This window comes from Pantherophis guttatus, chromosome 3, assembly GCF_059756535.1.
Source record: "Pantherophis guttatus breed Tessera chromosome 3, ASM5975653v1, whole genome shotgun sequence".
In the NCBI taxonomy this organism is placed as follows: Eukaryota; Metazoa; Chordata; class Lepidosauria; order Squamata; family Colubridae; genus Pantherophis; species Pantherophis guttatus.
The window spans coordinates 124,060,278-124,073,397 of NC_142065.1; the positions used below are offsets into that span (position 1 = coordinate 124,060,278).

At 37.4% G+C, this 13,120-nt stretch overlaps 1 long non-coding RNA gene across 2 annotated transcripts in view; it reads right to left on the reverse strand.

Annotated features, from left to right (window-relative positions):
- LOC117662374 (uncharacterized) overlaps nt 1-13,120 on the reverse strand; it is a 32,139-nt gene that overhangs the window by 9,056 nt on the left and 9,963 nt on the right. Inside the window, exons 2-4 of one of the 2 annotated variants that reach the window (XR_015733220.1) lie at nt 7,681-7,792; nt 4,481-4,620; nt 2,912-3,003 (exon numbers count right to left, since the gene is read on the reverse strand). This is a non-coding gene — a long non-coding RNA (uncharacterized LOC117662374). Of the gene's footprint in view, nt 1-2,911; nt 3,004-4,480; nt 4,621-7,680; nt 11,179-13,120 lie in introns of those variants that run through there. The other variant, XR_015733219.1, reaches the window with a different exon arrangement.

Consider the following 13,120-nt stretch of genomic DNA (forward strand, 5'->3'; position numbering starts at 1 on the left):
GCGTAAGTTTAATTCTTTACCATACCCTGGCAATGTCTCACATGACCTGAAGGATATACATAAGCTTGTGTTTGTTTATGTCAATCAAAAGCTGCATCAAAAAAACTCACTATGCTACATGATAAATTTGTAAAGTTATCCTGAGTGTGGGAGGTAAGATCCTGATTTTGGGCGGGGCAGGGGAGGAGATAATTTTCCAAGTCATGATGGAGATGGAAGAGAAAGGGAGGGGGAGGGGGAAGGGGAGGGAGGGAGGGAAGAGGAAAGAAAGAAGATGGTTTATTGGACTCTGGGTGGCTTACAACATCCAATATTCAATTAGAAACATAATTAAGCATAAGAGTCCTGACAAAAACAACTAACAGTAAAAAATAACATAACAGGCTCTACTAACACATTAACCCTTGGCCAAGGAACAGAGCCAGGCCTTTCTAGAACCCCAGAAAAGTTGTTGCTCTCCACATCTGCAGGGAGATGCTGTTCTGGAGGGCGTGATAGCATAGAAGATGTCCACTTCCTCAGTCTACAAGATGACAATGTTTAATTGAGGGGACCCATTCTGCTAGGATGTACTAGATTCAGATGCACATTAAAGTACTTATGCTGTGCAGTGTTTGTGATTCAAAGGGAAACAGTGCCCAGAATATGCAGTTATACACTCACGTGTGCCATGTCAGCAATACTTCAGCCAGAAAACTGCAACATTTTCCCAAGGCTTTAAACCACAGAATGTTTTGACTAAAACTATTTTCATAAATTTGCTGTTCGATATATCTTCTGATACTCAATGTTCAGTGATAGTTTGGGTTAAGTTGTCATCAGCAGCTGCTGCTTGCACACCTTTTCCCTTTTGAAATCCCTTTAAATTCAAAATGATGCTCAGTCCTATTAAATGCACTTGTTTATTCCTATTCTAATAAAATCATTATACAGCTAGTGATAAAATGCAATAAAATTTAATATTAACAGAGTTTATAAAATAAGGCAGACCTTTTGAGAAAATGAATTGTAGAATTCAGCATCCATCAAAAATGTTTTGGAAGAAATGCTTCCGACTTATCAAAAACACCTTTATGCTCTTAATTAAAACAGCCATATTAGACAAGAAAACTGAGAAGCAACAGCATTTTCAGCCATGCATAGAAACAGAAAAGACATGGCTGAAGTATTTATTCCACATTGATTTGAAATATGCGCAAATAGAATAGAACTAGTACTACAAGTAATAAGAATTTAGTAACAAAAGAACTTATTTCTATTGGTTTGCAAAATTGGTTGTGGATATTTGAAGAGGGATCAGAGTCTTTAAATTTATTCTTTAAAGGACAGGTTTATGACTGTTGTTCTAGCACCCAGTGGTCAAACCATTACAGTACTTGCACAGAAGACAGGAGAGACAACCTGTGGCTAAGTTATTGGGCAAACATTGTGCTTTGGAGCTTGTTTGTTCTGGTCATAAACACAAAGCAGGTCACCTTTCATGGGCATTCAAATTTTACTTTTTCAAATACCATTCAGTTGCCACATCAACAATAACAAAAATCATATTGGGCAATGCAAGGTTAAGGAGCCACCTTGGAAGTCATGGCTTCCCATTGTTGCTTTGGAGGCACTTGATTCGCTTTGAAGTTCCGTAGGCAGACGGAATTTTACAAAGCCCGAAGGTCATGGCTTAGAGAAGGGACAAATCGTTCAAAAGCAACAGAAAGTGTTTGGCAGGTGGATAGGAAAACACAAGAAAATTAAATTGTAGAATTTATGGCAAAATGTTTTACAATGAATATTTTCCATTATCTTCATTTTTAAAAATTGCATGGAAGAAACAGAACAAAAATTGCTGTCTTTGATATCAGTATCAAAGTGCTTCCCAAATTTCTGATCAGTGGGTCTCTTTTTTTTTCTTGAACTGCAATTGGAGTTATTGTATACACACTTATAATCAAATTTATACTTTCTCATGCCCATCAAATGTTAATGCTGAATGTCTGAAAGGAAGGTGTAATCACTTTCATTTGAATGCACAATCTGGAAACCTTCTTTATTATGATCTGGATTATAATGAGAAGTATAATGTTATTCAAGCAAATACAAATACAGCTCTCCTATAGCATTCCTGCAGAATGCAGAGGATGGAGACAGAAAGGAAACCATGCTACCTGCACAGAATTGTTCTCTACCTAGTTTGACTAAACACAAACACCAATGTATTAAAGATTTATTCGGTATTTGTATTCTGTGGATATGTGTCCCACATTGTCCTCTAGCAGCAAAAACCTGGCATGCATACCATTTCTCTCTTTCAATTTTTCCCCATGACCAAAAACAAATGCCAAGTATATTGGTCTGAGAAATAGGGACTGACCTAAAGTTACCCTGTCAACTCCCATGGATTGGGTTAGTGTGAATCTGAACCTGAGTATTTCTGATCACAAGACAAATGTTGAGACTCTAGAAAGAATTCAGAGAACAGCAGTAAAGATGATTAGAGGAATGGAGACTAAAACATAAGAACAGTTGCAAGAACTGGGTATGACTAGTCTAGCAAAGAGGAAAAAAACTAGGAGTAACATGGTAACAGTTTTCCAATATGTATGGGACTGTCTCAGTGAAGAAGGATTCAACTATTCTCCAAAGAACCTGAAGGCAGAACAAGAAATAGGGGATGGAAACTTACCAAGGAGAGATCCAATCTAGAACTAAGGAGAAATTTTCTGACAGTGAGAACATTTTTTAATCTGTAGAATGGCTTGCTTCAGATTCAGTTTGAAACACTTTCCCTCCATAAAAAACAAACAAACCAGGCAATGTTTATAATATCAAAGTTAGCCTGATTTTGCGGGAGGGAAAATATATTTACTATTAGCCTATTAGGATTTCAGGACAATCTATAAAACAGAGCAATTCTGCTTACCTGGTTAGATGCGCTGTGGCTGTGTCCCCATCCATATCCTCTCCAACTTGTAACGGCTACAGGCCTTTTCTCCTTATTTTTTTTTTATTTCACTGAATAAAGTGGAAAAGAATAAAGTATATCAACATTAGTGCACTTTTTATGTATGTTGGAGTAGAGTACCCATAGAACAAGGACAACATCAACCGAAGCAGTCCTTCCAAAGGGACTGAAAATCCATTCATGAGAATCATCAGCAGGCACCAGTATGCAGTTCTTCCATCACACCAGGGGCTCTGATCTCCAACTCAAGGCCAGATAAAATGCAACACAATCACAGATTCAAAACAGCAGATTAAAAAATTTAAAAACAGATGAGAGCTTACATTGATTAAAATATCCAGGATATTAAAAAAAAATCATACATCAAAAAAATTACAACATTGGGGGACTAAATATCTATTTCTTTATTCAAATGTTAGCAATTGGCTATGAGGTCATATTTCCTTCGAGAACAAGGAGCTACAATCTGTCAACTCTAGAAGGTAAATCAGATGTGGAAACTAACTCCTCAAGAGCTATTGTAATTCTACTTTGTTGTTGTAGGGCAGGGGTGTCAAACTCATGTCATCACGTGACGTATCGGGACTTTTCCCCTTTGCTAAACCAGGCATGGGCATGGCCAGTGCATGACGCACCCGGGGTGTGGACTGGGAGTTTGACAGCCCTGTTGTAGAGTATAATAATAAATTCTTCATAGCCTGACAGGCCCCACCCTGTATACCAAGAGACTCCAGGCAGGGAATCTTCCTCATTCCTTCAATAGAATACTTTCTTCAAGGCCACCTTTGTATTCTTATACACATTTCTTAAAGATAGACAGGTCCTACCCCAACATGGGCAGAATCAAAATCACAAGTCAATAGGAACACTTTTGTTTTTCAATTCATAAACATTAACAGGTTGGAAGTTTTCATCAAACTATGATGTCATGATGCCCATATAAAAGGAGGGAGCTTGCATCATAATCACATGATGGTACAGTGGTCTAAGCACCCTGTTATTAACACAGCTGCCTGCAATTACTGCTGGTTCGAATCTCTCCAAGGCTCAAGGTTGACTCAGCCTTCCATCCTTTCTAAGGTAGGTGAAATGAGGACCCAGTTTGTAGGGGCAATAAGCTGACTTTGTATAAAATATACAAAAGTATGAAGGCTATTGCTTAACGCATTGTAAGCCACCCTGAGTCTCCGGAGAAGGGCAGCATATAAATCAAATTAAAAATAAAAAATAATAAAAAATAATGCTGCTTTTATTATTCCCCTCCTCTGGCTTTAATCCTGTGGCTTTAACTTATTCAGTAGGCAATCATTTGCTTCCTCCCTCCCTCCCACCCTCCAAAATATGCCTAATTCACTTATTTCTCAAAAATGTGCAATATGCCCTGGCCTAAACACTCCATTCTCTTCTCTCCCTCCCTCTTTCACACCTGTCCATACAAACTTTTACAACCATTTATCTATCCTGTTCTCCAACTTGTTTCCATCTTCATTCTCTCCTTCACTTTTTTTGTGCATACCCTTCTCTTACCACTCTTTCTCGTATTCCCATGGTTCCTTTCCATTCAGCTGTTATTCTATGATAGGTTCTTTCTTCACGAACAATTTACTTTCTTTCCCTTGTCAACAAGGAGAGCTTTTATTTCTTCTGGTCTTGAGTCGTAGGAAGATCTGGAAAGAGGCAGAAAATGATTGAAACTTGGGGAATAGCTTGGGGAAGCTTAGGATCTCAGGGCATGGCTCCAAGCATTATTCATGTTGCTTAAGAGAGCGAGCAGGATTAATAGAGCAATGCAGCCTTCCCTAACCTAGTGCCCTCTGGATAAATTGGACTTTGGCCTTTATAATCTCCCCAGAGTCACAAAAATGAGGAAGAATAGTTCATTTGATATTTGTTGCTGATGATGGCCTTCCACATAATACTGTTTTTTATTTAAAAGACTGTCATGCTCAGTTTCTCTCATTTCCTCCCTCATACCGCACTGGTATGCAGCTGCCTAAAAAGGATGGGAATCAAATTTTCAATTGAGCATGGTGCACAGTTGCCTTTTGATGTGGTAGGAAAGATTAGGTGACTATACCACTCCCACACACCTATGCATCTGGATCTTCTATATAGCTCCTATTCACATTTCCTGCTATGGGTGAGCTAAGCATTTCCAGCAGTGTTATAAATGAGCATCCCAAGTCAGTCTTGAGATCTCCATGCATTGTTGTGCAGATCTGTAACTGGATCCAGGCTAAAGAGTTTTTCAAAGCACTTTTAGGGACCCTTTTTTCCCCCAGCAGAAGGCTCTGTCTTGGTGGTGGCAGCATGGAGGCTCACCAAAGCAGGGGATAACTGGAGATAAACAGGTGCTTTCTTCTTTTTAGAGGCACGTGAGGTCAGCTCTTAGGATTCAGCTGAGACAATAGGAGCCCTTTTGCCTTTCAGCCTTTCCTCCTGACCACCCAGTAGAAGAAAAATCCCTGAGGTTAGGGCAATTTCACTCTGGAAAAAAAAACTGTGTAAACTTTGTATTTCCTATGGGGCTGATCCTTTACTGACATGTTCAACATGATCACAACAAATCATTCTGTGATACTGACTTTCAATATGTATTTTCACATTAGATAAATTGCTCCATCTCATTTACACTAATATTTTGACAAAAGTAGTTTTTAGAGAAAAAAAGCATGATTTTTTAAATATTAAATTTAAACAAAAGGAATTGTACATACATAGAAACATAAACATTTGGAACTGAAGCAGAAACGTGATATTTTTGTTTATGGTATATGTGTACTATCTTGCCATAAATATAGCTGCAAAAAATTTTAAGATCAGTGATTCAGAAGCATTTAAATCACTTTTTCAAAGTACACTTACAGTAAGCATTAACACAAAACTTTCTGGAATTTATTAAATTAAAGGCAGTAGCAAAAATGTGCATTTTGCACAATGAATCATCATTTTCTTTAATATTCCTCCATCCCAAACAGGATGCTTAGGCCCTATTTTTTATTAGCTTTTATTACTTACCAAAATGTCTACTGCATGTGACTACATTTCCTGTGAATGATGTTCAGGCTTTCATTGTGCCCTTGTTTTAACTTTTAATGTCAAAACAGTCCTTAATTTATAAATAAAGAAATAAAGCTTTGTATTAACAACACTACTGTAAGTATTTAATGCTTGTAATTTGTAATAGTGATACAAAGGCTCATAGAATGAAATGATTAAAAGGTAAAATACATCAATCACTCTAAAGTAAATGTAAGCGTATATGTAATGTAAGGTAGATACTTATTGATGGTGTGCTACATGCTTCAGAAGGAATCAACATTTATGTAAACAATTATACTTGGTTTTCAATAAATAAAAAAAATTCCCATAGCAAACTATGTGCATTATTTTATCATATTCACAATATATCAATATACTGTGAACTCCAGAATAAATCAGGTAATATAATAGATATTCTTTATTGGTGAATATTGACTTTTATACATGTACATGTAGAGATTGTCATATTTAATGCTATCATTTTTACATATTTAAATCATTATACCTGTGTGTTCTATCCCACATACAAAACTGCCCTTCCAGCACTGAAAAATGACTGAGCAGAAGGTAAAATATTAGAGAATAACATGACTACAATATATTTTCTCTGAGAAGGGTTTTATTTCATTATCATCAAGTATTTTAAAAAGTAGATGCAGCATATCCTTAAAACGTATTGCTTATATAGTAGTCTTATTTTAAATCTTGTCTATCCAAATCTGAAAGCTTTAAATCCTCAATGCTAAATATATTTATTTGGCTGTAAACACCACTGAACAAAATGCAATTTATTTCTGAATAAACATGCAATGAAGAATTGATATAACTCCCAAGAAAGCAAAATCTATGTGAATACAAGGGGGAAGATTGTGCAGTACTAAGCTATTAAAATCAGTTGAACCTAGAGTAGAACATTCTTTAAGTGATTTCAGTCTGACGTCTTCCATTGTGTTGAGAAAGAGGATTGTTCATCAAAATAGCAGATTCCTGGTGGGCTGTTTAAAATTTCAACATAATTTGGCTTGAGATCTGAGAATGGGATGTGGAAATACTAAATATATTTTTCAAAAAATGTGCCTGAAACCTTGACAGCAAATAAATACAGTAAACATGAATGGAGACTTTAGTGAATAAACCCACACCCCAAGTTAGCTGGAATTGCTGCAGCTGTGTTCTTATCTGGCTGGAGGAAGAACTACCACAACAAAGGGGAGGCTAAGAAGCCCTGGCTGATGCATGGGAAAGCCATTGGCCAGCAATTGTGGCTGCCCTTCTGCTGAGCAAATAGTTCAAACTGTTCATTCCCATCTTCTATTCTCTCCCCGGTACATTGTTTGTGTCCTTGCATTTCATTCTGCAAGGAAGATTGCTCTCTGGGCCTATAAGCAAACAGTCCAGAAAAAGAGCCAACTAGCCTTCTCTTTTCCCTGGAGAACTAGCATTTTTACTTCCAGCTCCAAGCTGTCAACATGCTAGAGAGTTAATGTCAGTATCGTGAATTAATTGCTTTAAGCTGGAGCAGTCAAAATGTGCACCAAATGCCCAGAATATGTTTATCAATGTTTCCTCTTTTTATTCTTTTTCCCCTACCCCCCCCTCTTTTTTTTTCAACTACCCTGCTGCTTTTTTCTGCTCAAATTGCCAGCCTAACTATAGGTTACATTGACTAAATATAAATCACTTACGGTGAATTCTGAGCAGTTCACAAGGTATCATCGAACAAAAACAGAAACACTGACATGTTCTGGGCTCGGAATTGTCCGTCATCATTTCAGAAATTCCACATTATAACCTTAACTGTAGGAACAAGGTGATGAAATGAGCAAGTTAGGAAAAAGCAAGATTATATTTACTCATACATATCTTTGCAAAATTAACTTTGCAAATGGTGTGGGAATAACAAAGGAAAAAGGGGATATGAATGGTAAATGGATTTATGTTTAAACATGCTATATTTTAAAGTGCTCCCTAGTGTGAATGGCCCTCTTTAAGAGAATGAAATAATAAACCAATTTATATACCAATAGAGAGCTGAGATCCTGAGTGCCGTTGTGTAAATTTTCCCCCTTGACTTTTCATTATCTACCTGTGCAAAATCAATCTATATGTATGGGATCAACATAAAATTGGAGAGATAAAAGAAAAATAAAATGTGCTTTGCATATCCTGGAGATAACAGGCACTGTTACTTATTCTCTACTGGTTTTCAGGACTATTTCCAGCATTTTATTTTATTATTTTATTTTATTATTTATCTATCAGGCTATAAAAATAAAAGAAAAAGATAGGACAATGTGGTTCATGTTTACTTCTTTGCTGGAAATATTGATTCAGTTAAATGAACTGTGGTTAATAAGTAACCAAGGAAATATCAGCTTAATTTTGCCTGTAATTTATTTTATTGCAAAACAGTATGAAGTGTGCTGCATTTGGGCTTTGCAAGAAAGGTCTATAAAATACAAACTATAGATATCAAACATATTTACTCATCCAGTTAAGAAAAGAAAAAGAGAGATTTGCCACTGAAAATACTGAAACTTAATCACACTTAACATTGTTGGATATTGCCTTCTATTGCAGACAAAGTGCATGGCAATGAAACGCAACAAGAGGGTAGAAAAACATTTCATTGTTTCCATTCTTGGCCCAAAGGTGTTTTTTCAAGAGGCAACTTTCTTGGGGTTGAGTCTGTGTTGTCTGCATCGCAAACTGAAGTGCAAGTGGTTCCTATAGTCTGCAATTTTTCTGGACAAACAAATCCCCAAGTGGCCTCAACAACTCTCTAAAATAGGGTGTCAAACTCAAGGCCCACGGGCTGGATCCACCCGCAGGGTGCTTAAATCTGGCCCACGGGGCTGGCCTGGAAATATCAAAGGACTGGCCTGCGGGGCCTTTGCTGCCCAAAACGGGCTGTGGGGAAGAATGTGCAGCCCCCGTGTGGCCCGTTTTCAGCCTCCACAGCAGGGGTAAAATGTAAAATTTGTTACTACCGGTTCTGTGGGTGTGGCTTGGTGGTGGTGGGGTAATGTGACTGGGTGGGCGTGGCCAACTTTTTTTTTATTTTAACTTTTCAAAGCATTTTTTCTAATGCTTTGAAAAGCCTCTCTGACGATCAGGCAACTCAGCTGGGATCGTCAGAGAGGCTTTTTAAAAAATGCTTTGAAAAGCCTCTCTTGCGATCAGGCAACTCAAAGCATTTTTTTAATTACCTCTTTGGCCAAGAGATTGCAGAAAAAAATGCTTTGAAAAGCCTCTGATGATCCCAGCTGAGCCGCGCGATCATCAGAGGCTTTTTTTTACTTTTAAAAGCATTTTTTCGTCGGAAGAGGTAGTAGAAAAAATGCTTTTAAAAGTAAAAAAAAAAAAAGCCTCTGATGATCCTGCGGCTTAACTGGGCATGGTGGGGGTGAGGGGGGCGCAGAAATTTTTGCTACTGGTTCTCCAAACCACCCGCCACCATCGCTACCGGATCGGGCAATCCAGTCCAAACTGGGAGCATTTCACCCCTGCTCCACAGCCTCCTGCAGCACTCTGCCAGCCAAAAACAGCTCTCGAAGAAATCCAGTTTGACACCCCTACTCTAAAAGAATACAAATGACAGGAATATAAATCCTTCCATTCCCCACCATCCAGTTAGAACTGAAGAAACATCTTGGATGAGAAGTGAAACGTCTTTGAAGAAAAACAAAAAAAGTCCAGTTGCCTCTTGAAAAAAGCACCTTTGCAACAACCATGACCTGGATGACTGAGAGTCTCCATAGACATTTAGCTATGCACTTTGGGATGAACACCCTTTAAATGGTGTGGGAGTAAGAATGGATTTCCAAAAAAAATGCAGACTACAGGAACCATTTGCACTTCAGTTTGAGATGCAGACAACACAGACTCATCCGCAACAGCCTGTGCCTGTGTTCAACAGTGAAGAAACACAGGGCAGAAAACATCCTGCAGGAAGCACAGCTCCACAATACAGTATTTCCAAGAAAGCTCAGCAGTTCCAAGAAAGCTCCACACACTTTTGCACTTCTCTGGTGACCCTGGGGACACAGACAAACCTCCAAGTGGCCTCAACAACTCTCTAAAAAGAATGCAAATGACCAGCTGTCTGCAAGGTATATAAATCCTTCCATTCGCCACCATCCAGTTAGAGCTGAAGAAGCTTCTGGGACGAAAAGTGAAATGTCTTCAAAGAAAAACAAGGAAGTCCAGTTGCCTCTTGAAAAAAGCACCTTTGGACAACCATGACCTGGATGACTGAGAAACTCCATAGACACTTCCATCCTTGGACACTTTCAAAGAATTAGATATGTTTCCATGCAATGGAAACAGGAGGAAATGAGATTGTTTCACTTAAGCAGGTTCATCACCCTACAGTGGCAGCATTTATACAGATGAGTATTAATAGATAAGCCCAAGACAGAGTTCTGTTCTCACACAGCACAGCATTCCATAAGTTCTGTTCAGCCTCAGAGCCATCAGAAGCCCAATGGTAAATATATTATTTTTAAAAATCAAATAATGCTTCTCAGACATTGCTATCCGTCTCTTTCTTAATAAAATAAAGTTACCTTGATGTGATTCAACTATTCTATTTCTGTAAATGCCTATTCACACATATCACCATTGATATGGGACTTTTTTCTCAGAATATGATCCTACACTAGATGTTGACCCAGGTAAAAATCACAAGTGTGGATAATAGCTGCCCTTTGGGTTGTGTTCATTTTTTTATTTACTTATATAAAAATAGATACAGTGATGTGGGTCCTTCCCATTTCTTTCCGAATAATATTTAGCTGTGGAAAATGCAATCCAAGATATATAGGCTGAACCTTTTCAGCTTCTTGTAGATTTTAGCCTTAATGATATTCTCTTCTTTTTGCCATCCTAGAGTCTGTTTACGCTTTCGTTCCCAACAAAGCAAAACTTGTCTTTTTCCAGTATAATGGAAGGGCTGAGGTAAATATTCTTGAAGGCATCTCTTCCTCATGAAGATGTCAATTGTACAAATATGTATCTTGTGTCTAGCATTTGACAGTTCTAGAGTTTGACAGTTCTGGAGTACTATGAATTAAGCTTTAATGTAATGGTCTCTACAAGCTCTGTGAAGAATAACAGAATAAGACTAGAAAGGGATCTTGGAGATCTTCTAGTCCAAACCTCTGCTCAAGGAGGAGACTATAATTTCAGACAAATGGTTGTCCATTTTCTTCTGAAATCATCCAGTGATGCAGCAACCACAACTTCTGAAGGCAAACAGTTCCTCTGATCAATTGTTCTGTCAGGAAATTTCTCCTTAGTTCTGGGTTGGTTCTCTCTTTGATTAGAATGGAATGGAATGGAATGGAATGGAATGGAATGGAATGGAATAGAATAGAATAGAATAGAATAGAATAGAATAGAATAGAATAGAATAGAATAGAATAGAATAGAATAGAATAGAATAGAATAGAATAGAATAGAATAGAATTCTTTATTGGCCAAGTGTGATTGGACACACAAGGAATTTGTCTTTGGTGTATATGCTCTCAGTATACATAAGGAGAATAAAATACATTAATCAAGAATAAAAAGATACAACACTTAGTGATAGTCAAGGGATCAAATCGTAATAATCGTAATAAGCTATCAAATCGTACTAGGAAACAGGGTGGATAAAAATCAATGATTTTTTTTAAAAAATCAGATTTTTTAAAATTTAAATCGGATTTTTTTTATTTAAATCGGATTTTTTTTATTTAAATCGAATTTATTTTAATAAAAAGCTTTTGGGGTAAAAATCTATCGTAAAATAGTTTTCTATTTAAGATACATAAATAATTTAGTTTATTCAGCATGAAATGGAGCTTAGTTATGTAGCATGAGGCTGTATATTCTGCAACACTGGGACTATTGGTGAGTCAAAGGTGGGTCAAAAGAGTAGCAGAGATGACAGTTGCTCTTTAAAAATTATGATTTAAATCGAGTTGATTTAAATCAAGCCTTTTTACTAGTGATTTAAATCATGATTTAAATTGTGATTTAAATCAACTCGATTTAAATCAAATCCACCCTGCTAGGAAACAAATAAAAACAATATAAATTGAAAGATACAAGCAACATGGTTATAGTAATAAGTGGGAAGAGATAGATACTAGTAAGGAAGAGAAGAATAATAGTAATACAGTCTTAGTAAATTATTTGACAGTGTTATGGGAAGTAGTTGTTAAGCAGAGCGATGGCATTCGGGGGAAAACTGTCCTTGTGTCTAGTTGTTCTGGTGTGCAGTGCCCTATAGCATCGTTTTGAGGGTAGAAGTTGAAACAATTTATGTCCAGAATGTTTCCTTTAGTTTCCCTCCATTGCTTCTTGTTCTGCCTGCAGCTGTTTTGTTTTTTTTTAATTTGATTTATATGCCGCCCTTCTCCGGAGACTCAGGGCGGCTTACAACGTGGTCAGCAATAGCCTTCATCCTTTTGTATATTTATACAAAGTCAGCTTATTGCCCCCACAACTGGGTCCTTTGAGAAGATTGACCCCCCTCTTCTTTGTGGCGGCCCCTTAAATACTGGAACACTGCCATCATATCACTCACCCCATTCCTTCTTTTCTTTAAACTAGAGATACCCAATTCCTACAACCATTTTTCATATGTTTTTAGCCCACAGTCCCCTGATCATTTTTGTTGCTCTTCTCTGCACTCCTTCCAGAGTCTCAACATCTTTTTATACTACCTGTTGAATGTGATTGGTCAGCCAATTACAAATCCATCAGAGGTGATGCTGTCTAACCCACATTTTCTCTTATCAAGTAGTAGGTTGTAGTCTACTTTATCAAATGCCTTACTAAAATCCAAGTAAATTACATTCACAGCATTTTGCTGGTCCACTTATTTTGTCACATTGTCAAAGAATGCAGTAAGCTTTGTCTAGCATGATCTGTTTTTGACAAACCCATATGGGCTTCTGATTATAACTTTGCTTCCCTCTAGGTCTTGACAAATTTGCTGTTTGATTATCTTTTCCAGAATCTTCCTTGGTGTTGCTGTCATTGTCATTTTCTGAATCCATTTTCTTCCCTTTTTTGAAAATGGGAACCATGTCAGCCCTTTTTCAGTTCTCTGGTAGTTCTCAAGTACTCCAGGAT